General features: G+C 41.2%; 1 protein-coding gene across 1 annotated transcript in view; it reads left to right on the top strand.

Annotated features, from left to right (window-relative positions):
* Positions 1 to 15,120, top strand: part of CNTNAP5 (contactin associated protein family member 5) — a 243,413-nt gene that overhangs the window by 119,044 nt on the left and 109,249 nt on the right. The gene's annotated exons all lie outside the window — the stretch shown is intronic.

Consider the following 15,120-nt stretch of genomic DNA (forward strand, 5'->3'; position numbering starts at 1 on the left):
ATCAACCCTCAGTTTATTCTCAGTTTTTAAGAGTCTCTTATGGTTTGCCTCCCTCCTTCTCTAACCTTTTTTCCCTTCCCCTCCCCCAGGTCTTCTGTTATGTTCTCAGGATCCACATAAGAGTGAAAATATATGGTAACTGTCTTTCTCTGTATGACTTATTTCACTTAGCATAACACTCTCCAGTTCCATCCACGTTGCTACAAAACGCCATGTTTCATTCTTTCTCAATACCAGGTAGTATTCCATTGTGTATGTAAACCACAATTTCTTTATCTATTCATCAGTTGATGGACATTTAGGTTCTTTCCATAATTTGGCTATTGTTCAAAGTGCTGCTATAAACATTGGGGTAAAAGTTCCCCTATGCATCAGCACTCCTGTATCCCTTGGGTAAATTCCTAGTAGTGCTATTGCTGGGTCATAGGGTAGATCTATTTTTAAGTTTTGAGGAACCTCCACAGTGTTTTCCAGAGCAGCTGCACCAGTTTTCATTCCCACCAACAGTGCAAGAGAGTTCCCGTTTCTCCACATCCTCTCCAGCATCTACAGTCTCCTGATTTGTTCATTTTGGCGACTCTGACTGGCGTGAGGTGATATCTGAGTGTGGTTTTGATTTGTATTTCCCTGATGAGGAGCGACATTGAGCATCATTTCATGTGCCTGTTGGCCATCCAGATGTCTTCTTTAGAGAATTGTCTATTCATGTTTTCTGCCCATTTCTTCACTGGATTATTTGTTTTTTGGGTGTGGAGTTTGGTGAGTTCTTTATAGATTTTGGATACTAGCCCTTTGTCTGATATGCCATTTGCAAATATCTTTTCCCATTCCGTCGGTTGCCTTTTAGTTTTTGTTGATTGCTCCCTTTCATGGACTTTTGTTTTGGAGTTGTTTGTTGTTGTTGTTGTTGTTGTTTTGCACTCAGTTGTGTATGTATGTCAAAGGAAACTGCAGTTCCCAATTTCTAGCTCCTTGGGGAAAATACTAGACTGTGAAAGAAAACAAAATGATTCTTGATACATCATAAAGTCTAAAATGATCCCTAAAACTTCTGTTCCTACCTCGATGCTGGTGGGGAACTGTTTCATCCTATTTTCAGGTGAAGCATGACTGACTTGGAGGGGTCAGTGGTGAAGCCAGTCAGGAAAGAGAACAGTAACACTCAGCTCTGGCACCATGTAAGTGGGTTCTGGCACACACACACACACGAGCTGCCAGAGTATATGAGAAGTCACTTACGTTTATCCTCGTGAGTGCCTCAAGGGGATGGCTTTCCTGATGCAGGCCAGTAGAGTTTTCTATTTGAGAGGATATAATGTGTTGCAAAGCACAGGAGGAGGTAGATATCCCTTTCACATTAAAAAGTCACTGAAAAATTACTTTTTAGCCTACTTATTATATAAGCCACTGTGCCTGGAGGATCTTACTTACCATTACGTCTGTCATTAAAAGAAATCATTGTCTTCTCAACGTCCTATACATTTCTGATTATAACATCTAATGTACCAAACAAGTTTAGTTTCTCAAAGGTAAGGAGTCCATCAGGACTCTATGCTTTGCTTCGTTGCTACATATGAAGTACCTAGAGGAACAGCCAGTACACACAAAACAGTGATGAACTACCAGGTTCCTCATGCATTTTCCTTCCCCAATACCCCTGCTCCACAAAATCACACTCTTATAGCTTGAAAGTGTTTTGAAAGAACATTGGCTCTGTTTTTATATTCAGAGGAGTGGATGGTTAAATGACCCCTTCTGCAGAATTTTGTCTCTTCTTTAAGGTGTTCACAGTTGAATCCATTTAACCTATACCAATAGCCCATTTTAGTGTTTTTTACCCCCCGCCCCCGCCAAGGGTCCAGACACTTACTTGAAATGTTTACCTACAACCTCTTCTGTTTTAACTGAAACTGATTTCATCATATGCTGGTACAGACCATTGGGTTGACAATGGCCAGTAAAGTGTTTTCTTATTTGGTTTGATTGATTGATTGATTGATTGCCTTCGGTAAAATGTTATCACAAGTCTTGTCTTTTTTAAAGGAGGGTACAGTGTGGCAAACGGCATCATTTTCTCATGCAACCCAGGGAGAGAAGCCCGGAGGTTAAGACTACACAAAAACCCAACGCTAGAAGCATTCCTCTAGCAATGCCATCATCAAAGTTTATGACTAAAGAAAAAATTAGGGCAGTGTCATTTCTGTAGCGCTGGGGTGATAATCATAAAAAGAAAGTAAATCCAGATCTTTCTGGAAAATAAAGTCAGTACTCCCGGACATTCAAGGGCCCAGTCTGAGGGACAGAGGGAGGTGAGAAGTTGTTTGTGCCTTTCCCTAAGCCAAGACGCCATTGAGTTAGCAATCAGAGAAAGTCCAGGTTGGAACAAAGCAGACCCAACAAGGCATGTGGATACTGGGACCCCACCTACCACCTAGTGATCCTGTTTTGGTTTCTCCAAGGCTTTGGTGACAAAGTTGAGGATTCAAGGAAGGAGGTGAGAAGCCCTGAACAGAGTGATAGAGGGGAAGAAATGTAACCACAATCTTCAGCAAAGTGTTACACTCAGTTCTCATGTTGTTACCAAGTTCCTTCTGATCCGGGGAGGAAGGGATTTGGCTTCAAAACCACTTGTGTAGGGGAAGGTGGTTTTGCAGAAGAGATGAGAAGGGCCACATTTGGATTCAGTTTTCTCCTCCATCAGCCATGTGTCAGGCTACATGGTGAGGGTCATCTCAGGACCTATTTATGGTGCAGAGAGAGGCTTAGGAACTCGTGGTAGACCCAGGAATGTGCTGCTAAAGTCCCCTTTCAAGGATTACTTGTTGCCTGTCACAGGAATGCTGTTGGCACACATTTTTCTCGTGTCTGCCCCTTCAGGCACTGCCTCGGTTGCAGAGAAACACCAGGGCAAAGCCACATCCTTGGCAAGGAAGCCCACATGCAACGACCATTTGAGTCCAGGGTATAAAGGTTTGGCCATTTTGACCCAAGGGGGCACATCTCTGATGGGCTTTTCTAGCTCTAGTGTTCTCTGTGGGCTGCTCTAGTCTAATGTCAGGCCTGCACTGCCACTCTCACCCTCTCTGCCCACCCCTGATTTCCTCCCCTCCCATCCACAGGTGTGGTTCCCAAGGGCATCTTTAACATACCACTCTCCCCTTTACATCCATCCATAGCCTGCTTGCTGGAAAGCCCAACCTGAGCCAGAATCATAGAGATTTCTTGCACAAGACACACAACCACACACAACCACACACACACACTTTTTTTTAATCATAGTAATCTTCTTAAGCAAAATGTATTCCTCATGTCTCCCCAAAATTAACCATAATATAATGCCTTCTTCCCCTTTCTTCTCTGAAACACTCTTTAAAGCTGATGGAATCCTTGGAGTCAAGTTTGCATTGTGTTCATTCATACCTTTTTTTAAAATTTTTTAAATGTTTATTTCTGAAAGACAGAGACAAAGTGCAAGCAGGGGAGGGGCAGAGAGAGCAGGAGACACAGAACTGAAAGCAGGCTCTAGGCTGTCAGCACAGAGCCCCACACGGGGCTTGAACTCCCAAACTGTGAGATCATGACCTGAGCCGAAGTCAGATGCTTAACCAACTGAGCCACCCAGACACCACAGCTACTAGCTTTATTTTAAGTCAGTTACCTTTACAGAGCCTCAGTTATTCCATCTGCCACCGGGCTTTATAATCAATACTCCACAAATCAACTCCAAAGATTAAATTTTTCTCCTACTTGGAATTCTCTATCAAGGTTTATTAATTGGGAGTTGCAAGCAAAATCATTTTAAATGGGAAATTATTTGTGGCCCCACCCCAGTGGGATAATGAGGCACTGCTTGGCCTGGAAATTTATGAGGTTTGACATTTAAAGGACACATTCAATTAGTGTAAAAGCTCCCAGGGGAGGGATCTTGCCCCACACTGGGTTTTATCCTTCCTTTGCGCAAATCAGCAAAAGTGTCCCCACATGGTAGTGTATCTGATATGTGAATGCCCCAAAAGCTGGGGTAGGGCCTTTGTAAAAGGGAAAGTTACAACTGCCGTTGTCTTAGCAACCAGCTTTCAAAGGTAAAGGAATTTTCAAAACCCGGCTTTCAAATTGTTACATGGTATCCACAAGCTTGCTCTGAGGGGTTTTCACTGGATTCACATGGCGGTTGCTATTGTTTTCCCTGTGCTCTAGTGGGCAAAGATGGGCTCATTTATCAGATCAGAGAATGTGCCCAGACAAGTCCCTCCATTTGTGATTCAATGATACTGTAAGTTTCATGAAATAAACTGAAAGCCGACCACATCCGACACCCATTTGTGGAGACATCTGAGCCGGCATGACCTTCAGAGACTGTCCTTCTCTGAGCCCCTGTTGCCAGTGAGGCAGCAGCAAAAAGCCAACCCAGTTTTGTTTTATTTTGTTTTGTTTTCAATTGAAGTAATTTTCAGTTTTTGTTTTAATTGAAGTAGTATTTTAAGGCAAGTTTATTTTTTATTCTGTCACGTATCAGCCTTATCCCCTCTTCCTTCCTTGTGCAAAACACCTGAAGGACTAATACATTCTTCTTCTTTTTCTTTTTTTTAATGTTTATTTATTTTTGATAGAGAGAGAGAGAGAGACAGAATATGAGCTGGGGAGAGGTAGAGTGAGAGGCAGATACAGTATCCAAAGCGGGCTGCAGGCTCTGAGCTGTCAGCACAGAGCCCTACACGGGGCTTGAACCCATGAGCTATGAGATCATGACCTGAGCCAAAGTCGGACACTTAACCAACTGAGCCACCCAGGTGCCTGAGGACCAAGACATTCTTTATAGCAGGTTATGCACCATTTTTGCTGGATTGGGGAGAAAATGCTCACTGCAAGATGTCTGATGCCCCATTCCATCTGCCACTGTGTCCTTACTCTTTTCTCTCACTATTTCTTTTTCTTTTGGTCACAATTCATTATTATTTTTTATTTATTTATTTTTTTTGAATGTACATTCTGCTCTCAGCCCTGGGCTGGACAACAGGAGCATGAAAATAAGATTCATTTGCTATTTAAGAAGTACGGGCTTTAGGGGCACCTGGGTCCCTCAGTTGGATGGGCGTCCGACTTTGGCTTAGGTCATGATCTTGCTATTCGTGAGTTTGAGCCCCATGTTGGGCTGTGCGCTGACAGCTCAGAGCCTGGATCCTGCTTCAGATTCTGTGTATTCCCTCCTCTCTCTCTTTCTGGCCCCCTCCCACTCATACTCTGTCTCTCTCTCTCTCTCTCTCTCTCTCTCTCAAGAATAAATAAGCATATAAATAAATAAATAAATAAATAAATAAATAAATAAAATTTTTAATAAAAGTACAGGCTTTGAATGGGGAGCAGAGGTTCCCATTAGGGAACCATTAAGGTTCCCATAGGGTGCAGTATAGGGTTGATATTCAAGGGTGAGGGCAGGGGCGGGTGGTGAGCAGAGCTAAGGGGGTGTGGCTCTCAAGTCTGATCTGGAGGCAGCTTCCAGACTGTATCCCTCATACATGTGTGTGCTGACTCCCTGCCTCTCTCCTCCTTACACTGGGGAATGAGGTTAGTAGGAGTCTTCGTACAGTCTCTAAAGGAATCGGTGCTTAGAAGGCAGCCTGGGAATCGTGTGCACAACTCGGTGTGCAGGGAACACTTCTCTCAGATTGGCCAGTCACTTGCTTATTCAGGTTTCCAGGAGTACGACTGGAGCCCAAATGTCCAAAACCTCAAAGCAGGCAGTGCTTTCCTGTCCTGTTGTTTATTTGGGTACCCGTGAGTGGCCTCTTCCTAGGGGAGCCTCAGGACAGCACATTCCCCGCTGCCATCTGCATTGCACCAGAGCCCTACTTTGAGCCCTGAAGCATCTTAAAGTATCTTAAAGCAATGGGGTCCAGTGCCATTCTGCTTCCCATTCCACTTGCCATCCCCCAAAACCTTTGTCCTCAGAGACCCTCCCTTCCCTGCCTTTCATCTTCATATCCCTCCCTGGGGAAATTAAGTTATCAAACAGGTGGGAGTTGACACTACTGGTAGGGTGAAGTTGTTGCCCTGAAGGCCAGATTTGGCTGTCTACTCACTGGGTACTCACCTACACAATCCTGAGTAAGAAAAAGCTCTTGCCCTAGAGGAGCCCCTTTCTAGAAGTTATAGTGCAGGCCAATGGATGGATTATATTTGTGTGTGTTTCCATTTCTTTTTACAATACCGCCAATATTCTGGGGTCCCTGACATCCATAGCTTTTCCTTCCCTCCAGAGCAAGCTGCATAATGGTTTTGGTCTGGTTCCATCACTTTTTGCCTCTGGGTCTATTCACCCTCTTTTTCTTTGCTACCTTCTTTTCAGCAAAGCTACCTTGTTTCCTTCCTTTTATTCCTGAAGGCCATTTAGCCTCTCTGGATACCTGCATTCCAAGAGGGAAATGTGGATGATATACATCCAGCTTGCCTCATGTTTACAAAGACTAAAAGCTCCCTATATTTATATTATTATTATTATTATTATTATTCTACTTACTATACATTGGGGGATGAAGACTTGTCCATCACAGTTTTTAAGTTCTCATAATAAGAACAACATTTTAACTGATGCTTGTAATATGTGTTAAAATATAATCTTCAAGGGGCGCCAGAGTGACTCCATCAGTTAAGCATCTGACCTTTGATTTCAGCTCAGGTCATGATCTCAGGAACCTTGGGTTTCTCTCTTTCTCTGCCCCTCTTCCATTCACGTTCTCTCTCTCTCTTTCTCTTGCTCTGTATCAAAATAAATAATCATTAAATATATACAAATAGTCTTCAAATATATAAAATCATGAGTCATGGGCAAATAGAAAATAAACTTGTGTCAGAGACTTTATTTAACTCATTTGTTAGCGAGGAAGCCAGTAAGATGTGATGGCCGGTTCAGAGAGCATCTGAAAATCTAGGATATGTATAGGCAATTTAACAACAACAAAAAAAGTTAGGATAAGGTTTTGGTGTTAAATATACAAGTGTTGCTCAAATCAGGCCATCTTTGGAGTTATCTGTTCTACTGGAAAGAAATTATTTGCATCTCTACTAGATAAACATCATCCATATTTTTTGCTTAATTTCCAAGTTACAGCTAATTTTTTTTTTCTGGCAAAAGAACACACACGTTTGATGGTACATCCCTAGTCACACTGCAGCCATCACTTCCCCAAAGAAAGCTTGGGATAAGAAAAAGACCCAGAGTGATTACTGCACAAATGCATCAAAATGTCATGACAGCGTTAATAGATTGGACTTGAGAACTGGTTGGCCCTGACCTGCCATTGCTACTCTCGTATTTAGTGAATTTCAGGCTTTTTTTAAAATATTTTAGGATCTCCTGGTATCACTCATAAAATTGCTCTGGGTCAGGTGAAAGATTGGGGAAAATTCTGAAAGCTCATAATTATAGAGCTTTTTCTTTATCTGCTGATTTCTTTAAATGGGTGTGTGCTTTAGCTCCTGGGACCGTATTTGTTCTCAGTAAGGCCATCCTGGAGAAAACTAGCCAGTGACTGCCAGGGGCCCTAGCATACAGAAAATCCAGACATTGGTGCTAATAGGACAAGGATGTCGCCGGGCAGCCAGCTGGGAAGAATGTAGATGCTCCAGCTGATTCTAGAAAAGACCGGAAGCTCATACAGTATTTTTCATTCCATTGCCCTTGCAGGAAGGCTCCTCTTTCACGGGAACCTTTGTGTCTTTTCTTTAAAGCTATTTTTGATAGTGATTTTTCATCTTCAAAAACTGGCAGAGGGGAGTACGGTGAGGCATGGCTTGGCACTCATCTTGGCAAGATGGGACATGTTCCTGTTCGTCAAAATGGCTCCCATGGCTACTCTAGACCCATCGTTAGGATTATGGGAATTTTGCTGCCTCATCATCTTGATATTCCTTCAGGGGTTCCTCTAGATGATATGCAAAACCCTAATCAGCCACCTTGAACTGCAGTGGGATTTGTTCCCTATGGCTCCACATTAGCAACAGAAACAGAAGCACCATTCAAGTGCTTGCTTGTCTTTCCCCCTCCTCCTGGATGTAAATAATAACCAAAAGAGTATTTCCACAGAGTGCATATTTAGCGCTCTGCCTGGGCAAAATGTTGGGCCCTGCCACCATTCTGTTAAAAAGAAAGCAAATATTTGTTTTTTAGCTGGTAGTCTTGAAGAAAAAACAACAAAAAAGCAAGCCTCTTTACTTTACAGAAAACCCAAGTAGCAAGATAAATACCTCTGACACACCCTGACCCACACTCCAGACAAAAACATGCTGATGCTGAGACAGGTTTTCCTTAATGCCCAAATACCACGTGGATTAATAAATGGCTTTCAGAGATATACACAATTCTGTAGCAAGGAGTTATATTTGAAACTTGATAGAAGATTACTTCCAAAATGACTTTTAGAAAAAGGAGAGCAACAGCATTATACATAATGTACATAATAAATGAAAAGATTTATTTTAAAGGGTACAATCAATATGCAAATACATGTTCACTGAGAATTAGTCAATAATACCTCCAAATACTCTTATTAGAGGCAACCGATATTAGCCCAGTATGAGACTTTCTAGACAGTGTTCAATGTTCTTACATACATTTAAGTACCCTGAGGAAGCACTGTACAATATTATTATTTGTGGCTATATTTACATAAACGATATATTTGTAGGTATTATACCACAGCTTTCTCACTGTTTTTTGTTTGTTTGTTTTCGTTTGCTTTTTGGCTTCAAATATGCCTCGGAGACCATAGCATGTCAATATGAATAGCATATTAAACTGCTGTCTAGTGTTTTACCTAATATTTTCAGTTTTTGCTTGTTTTGTTGCCATGTTTATTTTATATCCTTAATGCATCTGGAATTTGTTTAAGGTTTTGAGGTAGGATTGTAATTTTATTTATTTTCCAAAATAATTTCCCATCTCCATTTATTTCATGGTTCCTCTTTTTCCTAGTTACTTAGAACTCTAATGTATGTTATAATGTAAAAGCCATCTTTCTATATAAAGAGTCTGTTTCTGGAATTCTTAGAAGTTTCTAGTTTCTTGGGGTGCCTGGCTGGTTCAGTCATGAAAGCATTCAACTCTTGATTTCAGGGTCAAGAGTTCCAGCCCCACGTTGGCTCTAGAGCTTACTAAAACCGAACACAAAAACAAAACCAAAAACAAAACCCAGAAATTTCTGGTTTCTGTTTTATTTACATAGATTTTTTCCCCTAAGTACTGCACAACTTACAGGGCACACACTTACAGGGCATATTTTGATACTGAATAGGAAAGGTTTCCCCTTACACATGCGTGCGTACACACACACACACACACACACACACACACACACACCTACTTCACTCCTGTTTTTAATCCTGTATCTCTTCTTGTGGGGTTTTAGATTTCGCTTTTCATGTTCTATGAAAATAATTTTGGGGGCTATTGATTAGATTGTATTGTGTTAAAGAAACTAGCTATACATTACTGACTCATACTGAAGCATGTTTTGTTTCTTCAGGTATCCTTAGGAGTGAAGGTAAAATTGTATCATTTCCTTTATATACACACATCTTGTTAATTTCAAGGTGCTTTGCTGCTTTTGTTGTTAAATAGGATTTTTTCCTAGCTATTCCGTCTTCCAGTTGGTTATCGTTGCTGTATAGAACCATGATTGATTTCGCAGGTTGATGTTTATATCCATCCACATTCTTATATTTTTAATTGTAATAATTTGTCATTATTGTTTCGAGGGGATTTTCTAGGTAGATAATTATACTATTTGTGCACATAATACACTATTTGTAATGACTATGTATGAAGCTAAATTAATTATTTTGGGGTGTAATCATCACCACTAGCTCCATGTTGGGATATTTGTTTAAAAAGGTAGAATAAGGCCAATGATAATAATGTTTTCATGGCTCTTGATACACATTGCTGAATTATTCTTGATAGGTTTTTCACAACATTCATTTCCACCAAACAAATAGGAAATACTTTCAATCTGTTGTTATGTGATTCTAAGTTAGCAATCCCTTTCCCAATTTTTTGAGGAGGATCCGTATTTTATTTGAGGTCCCAGTTTGTAGTGAGGATTAAATCAGAATATGTCTGTGAAGCACAGTGCATAGAACGTGCTGTATAAGAAGTAAGCTTTTAGTTCAACTTGACTATTGCATCGTTATTTGACCTTTTAAACATCGAGTTAGTGCCACCTGTATTGTTACATAGAGTGTCTTGATTGATTTTTGAGCAAGAAATCACTATATCTGGCCAAACTCAACCAGACACATGCCTTGTTTTTAAGAAAATCATATTTTGGAATGAAAGTTTCTCCTAGGATTTCCTTCTGGTACCAAAACTGTCAGTTGGACGGGCAGGATAAAAGCAGAAGACAAATGATGGTTAGTGTATTTGCTTTTATCCATTAGGTATATGCTAAATCCTCTGTCACTTTAGAATTTGGAATCTAGGTGGTACATGTACCTGTACTTAATTTAGCTATTGTGATTCATATAAAAAAAAGCTACTCCAAGTTCAACGTCAAAAAAGTAAGAAAGAAAGGAAGAAAGGTAGAAAAACAGAAAGAGTTATTATCTTTGTGAATCCAGAGCCCAACCTGGCACATTCAGTGTTTTACCTGTAGAGGAGACCTCAACGAAGGAGTTTTGCTTGAGCGTGAGGAGGAAAGAGAACAGGCACCCACGAGAGAAACAGAGGCTGTTGCACTTGGTGCCAAAGACCAGAACAAAATTGAGATGTTCCTCTGGAAGCGATGAGCATGTATGGAGCTGACACATGGAGGTTTTCTAAGACAGGCTTAGAATGATGATAGTGACCTTTGTATGTAGTTCAAGGAAATATCATCACAATGAACATGCTTGATACCAAGGGCCAGCTGAAGAGTCTCAGGCAGAATTGCTTCTCGCTAGGCCAACAAGCTAAGCAATAGCGATAGTTATCCAGAAGGGTGAGGTGGAAGTCAAAAGAATAAATGCCTATGTGTATATTACTTGATGGAGGCGGGGGGGAACATGGTAGAGGTAAAGGTAAGAAGGTAGAAGGATCCCTTGGTTATAGGAATGACTCAAGTTGTCTAATCATTTCATTCATTTTAGGATTTTAGAGCTTTCAAGGTATGCAGGCTTTGAAGGTCAAGAGACCCCAGTCCGACACCTGGCTCTGCCACAGAAAATCTGTTTGAGGGGCCCCTGGGTGGCTCAGTCGGTTGAGTGTCCAACTTCAGCTCAGGTCATGATCTCACAGCTCATGAGTTCAAGCCCCGGGTTGGGCTCTGTGCTGACAGCTCAGAGCCTGGAGCCTGCTTTGGATTCTGTGTCTTCCTCTCTCTCTCTCTGCCCCTCCAGTGCTTGTGCTCTGTCTCTCTCTCTCAAAATAAATGAATGTTAAAAAACTTTTTTTAATAAAAAAAAAAGAAAATCTGTTTGATTCTTGACTCTGGCCAAAACAATCTCTCTGACACTGTTTCCTCAGCTATACAATGTGAATAATTTGAAGAATGCCTTCTTTTCCTTGGGGTATTCAATGAGTTAATTTTATCTTATTGTTTTAATTTTTTTAATTTATGTTTATTTATTTTTGAGACAGGGAGAAACAGAGCATGAGTGGGGGAGGGGCAGAGAGAGAGGAAGACACAAAATCTGAAGCAGGCTCCAGGCTCTGAGATGTCAGCACAGAGCCCAACGCAGGGCTCCATCTCATGAACTGCGAGATTATGACCTGAGTTGAAGTTGGATGTTTAACCAACTGAGCTACCCAGGCACCTCTCAATGAGTTATTTTTAAAGTTTCTAGCAGACAAGTATGTTTGAAATGTAACTTTTATTTTAAATTAGAAGAATTGTTCTGATTCGTGGTCAGCTTGCAGATTAACTACAAACCTCGAAATCATGACTTTCAGTTGCTTTAAGTATGACGCTACAGTTTTGTTGTTGTTGTTTTTTCTTGTTGTTCCAACCTTTTAGTGAACTGTAGACAAGATTCAGGTGAGTAAAGAGAAAAGTATCTTAGAGCTTAGAGCAGCAGCTTAAAAATCAAATACCTGCAAGGGCAGGGAAGGCCATATGAATGAATGAAGTGGTCCCGGAGGAGAATGTGGCCAAGTGGGGATGGGAGTCCCTGTCTTAAAGGAACTGACCACAGCGTGGCTACAGCTGACATTTGCCATGCAGGAAAGCAGGTTCATTGTTAACATCTCTTCTGATTTTTCAAAGATTTATTCGAATTTAAAATTTTTTTCTCATTTTTAAAAAAGTGACAACTAAATAAAATAACTAAATACTGGGTTTGCAGAAACTATGTGAGGAAGGGATGTGTGTATATGAATGCAGGTGTGTGTGTATAAAGACAAGGGTGGAGTAATGGGATTGTGGAATGCATGGAGATGATAACATACCACATTATGGCAAGTACATGAAGAGATCCAAAGTCAAGACCATAGGGCATTGGGGAGCCTCTAGTAGTTCAGAAGGCCCGGTGCACTGAAGTCAGAGAAGGGAAAATGGGCCGGGGGGAGGGGGAGAGCTAGAGAGGTAAATGAAGGTTAGATCTTTCATACTGTACCATCTGTGCTAAGGAATCTGAACTTGATCCTGAGGACAATCAGTAGTCTCTGAAGAGCATTAAATAGAAATAGCCGAGTCCAAAGTAATGAATGGATGGGAAGAATCGGGACTGAGGGTACAAAGATCAGTTGGAAGGTTGTCAAAGGGAGTCAAGTCGGAGTGAGGAGCATTGTACTAGGACTATGGCTCTAGGTGTATAAAGAAGCAGATGGCACTTTACGTTAACTACACTAAAATTAAAAAAAAAAAAAGTAGATGGAGCCAGAGATAGCTGGGAGAGCAAATCCGCAGGGCTAGGTTGGGAGGGGGCAGGGGGAGGACTGTGTGGAAGGAGGGGGTGGGAAGATTGTGGCTACATTTCTGTATCCTATTCAAGTTTCACAGAAGGTTCACATCTACACCAATACTCTACAGGTAGCAGGCAACATCAGAAAATGGAGAGATCTAGCAACCTGACTGGGTGTGAGTGTGTGGGTGAGGGGCATCTTTCTGGAATTATTCTATTCTCAGTCTACCTATTACCTCTCCAGGAAGAGAAAAGAGAAGCCTGACCTCTAGCTTTTTACCGTTCGTAAAGAATGAAAAGCAGTCAGGTGAACCCTGAAAGTTAGTTTGTTGTGTAACTTAGTTCATAGTTCATTGTGTCATTTGTTTTGTCAGCATCTGGGAATGAAATGCTCCTCTTGTTTTAGGTCATTCTCTCTATGTTCCGTATGTCTCAACCCTCAAGGAGCACATTTCTACCAGAGAAACCACCCCAGCCACTCTTGTCTCCATTTATAAACTTGTTGACTAAGTCACACACGAGAAAATGTGCAATAGGTCTTGCATTTCCACCTCTGCTAGAAGCAAAATGCCCCTAACAAGATGTATGAAGAGTTATTCAAATCTACTGCAGAGAGTAACTACAAAATAAGGGGTGGGAGAGGGGAGGCAAAATGGTTGACTACATCAATCCTCCCCTCTTTATTCTGTACAATCTCTGGGAAAGAAATAATGAGCCTTCCTTTATGATCTGCTTGTATTTATAATTGATTTATCTTGCGGTTGAAAGGAGATTTACTCCCTCAAATTGATACAGGCAGGAGAATGCAATTTGGGTTTGACCTCCTGGCCCTCTTTGGGTATCGCTTATCAGAACTGAAAATACAGTAGAGTTTCACCATTATTTCAGAATAAAAGACTCGATTAATCCTTTAGCAACGTTATGTCTGTCTGTGGATGCAGCCAGTGACTGCCGTACACATATTGATGTGTCTGTAGGCCTGGTGTGATTCAGGGAAGGCACAAAACCCCCTTAACCCCACGGTACCTTCCCATCATCCCCATTTCCAATTATTTCCTTGTCCAGCCTGCCAGGCTGACGGATGCCAGGAAATTTTAGGTTACCTGACTTATTTCTTCAACTTACCGCTTTGTTTCTTGCTTTAGCATCTATATTCCTCTTCTGAGATGACACATTTGGAATTCTCATCTGTATCCACCCTGGTGGGAATATATTTTTATGTGGGCATTTGCTAGACCAAGATTTAATAGGATTGTAGGACTAGAAATGAATGGGGCTCAGAAAGGAGAGTTGATGGATACAGAAAATAAATGATAAGTTGGTCCTGCTCTTATTATTATTTTTTTCTCTTTATTAGTACACTTTATAGACCTTGAAGACCTAAGTGTATCCTCCCTTTATTCATGTGTGTGGACTTGAGGCCACAGTGTTGAATTTGGACTAGAACTTTTGTTTTTAAAGGCAGTCTGGGTCTGTGTCTTCTCTGGGATCTCCCATGATTCCAAGCACCAAATAAATAAATATATCCTGATTGGGGGTGTGGAGGTGCCTGTGTGGCTCAGTCAGTTGAGCGTTTGACTTCCACTCAGGTCATGATCTTGCAGTTCAGGAGATCAAGACCTGCATCAGGCTCTGTGCTGACCACTCAGAGGCCAGAGCCTGCTTCAGTTTCTGTGTCTCCCACCCCCCTCTGCCTCTGTCTCTGCCCATCCGCCTCCCCCTGCTCATGCTCTGTCTTTCTCTCTCTCAAAAACAAATAAACATTAAAAAATTAAAAATAAATATCTCCTGATGAGATTTAGTTTAATTTCTTGGCTTATTGTCTCTCTGTTCACATTTTTCTGATATCTGAGGTTTGGGATAGTAGAGTCCTGGGTTCCCAATGGTAACAAAATCCTCTGTCACTTGGAATCTACTCCATTCTTAAATAATTTGCAAAGAGCATTGTGAATCTCTCTGATAACTTCAGAATGTACCCACAGCAGAAAAGTTGGGTTATAATCCGGTTCTGTATTCCAGAAGGAGAAATTTCTCTTCCAAATAATAATTTGGAGGTAAGTGCTAGGATAGTGCTCTCTGTCTCTCTTTATATATACACATACATATAAATGACCTACTGGTTCCAGTCATTGTAAGGGCTCAGGAGAAGGCATAGAAAAGAGTAATGATTGAGCACATACTGCATTCCATGCTCTTAACTAAGCTTTACGAAAATACACTAAACAGACTTATTATTATTATACAGAT

The sequence above is a fragment of the Panthera uncia genome, assembly GCF_023721935.1.
Source record: "Panthera uncia isolate 11264 chromosome C1 unlocalized genomic scaffold, Puncia_PCG_1.0 HiC_scaffold_3, whole genome shotgun sequence".
NCBI classification, from domain to species: Eukaryota; Metazoa; Chordata; class Mammalia; order Carnivora; family Felidae; genus Panthera; species Panthera uncia.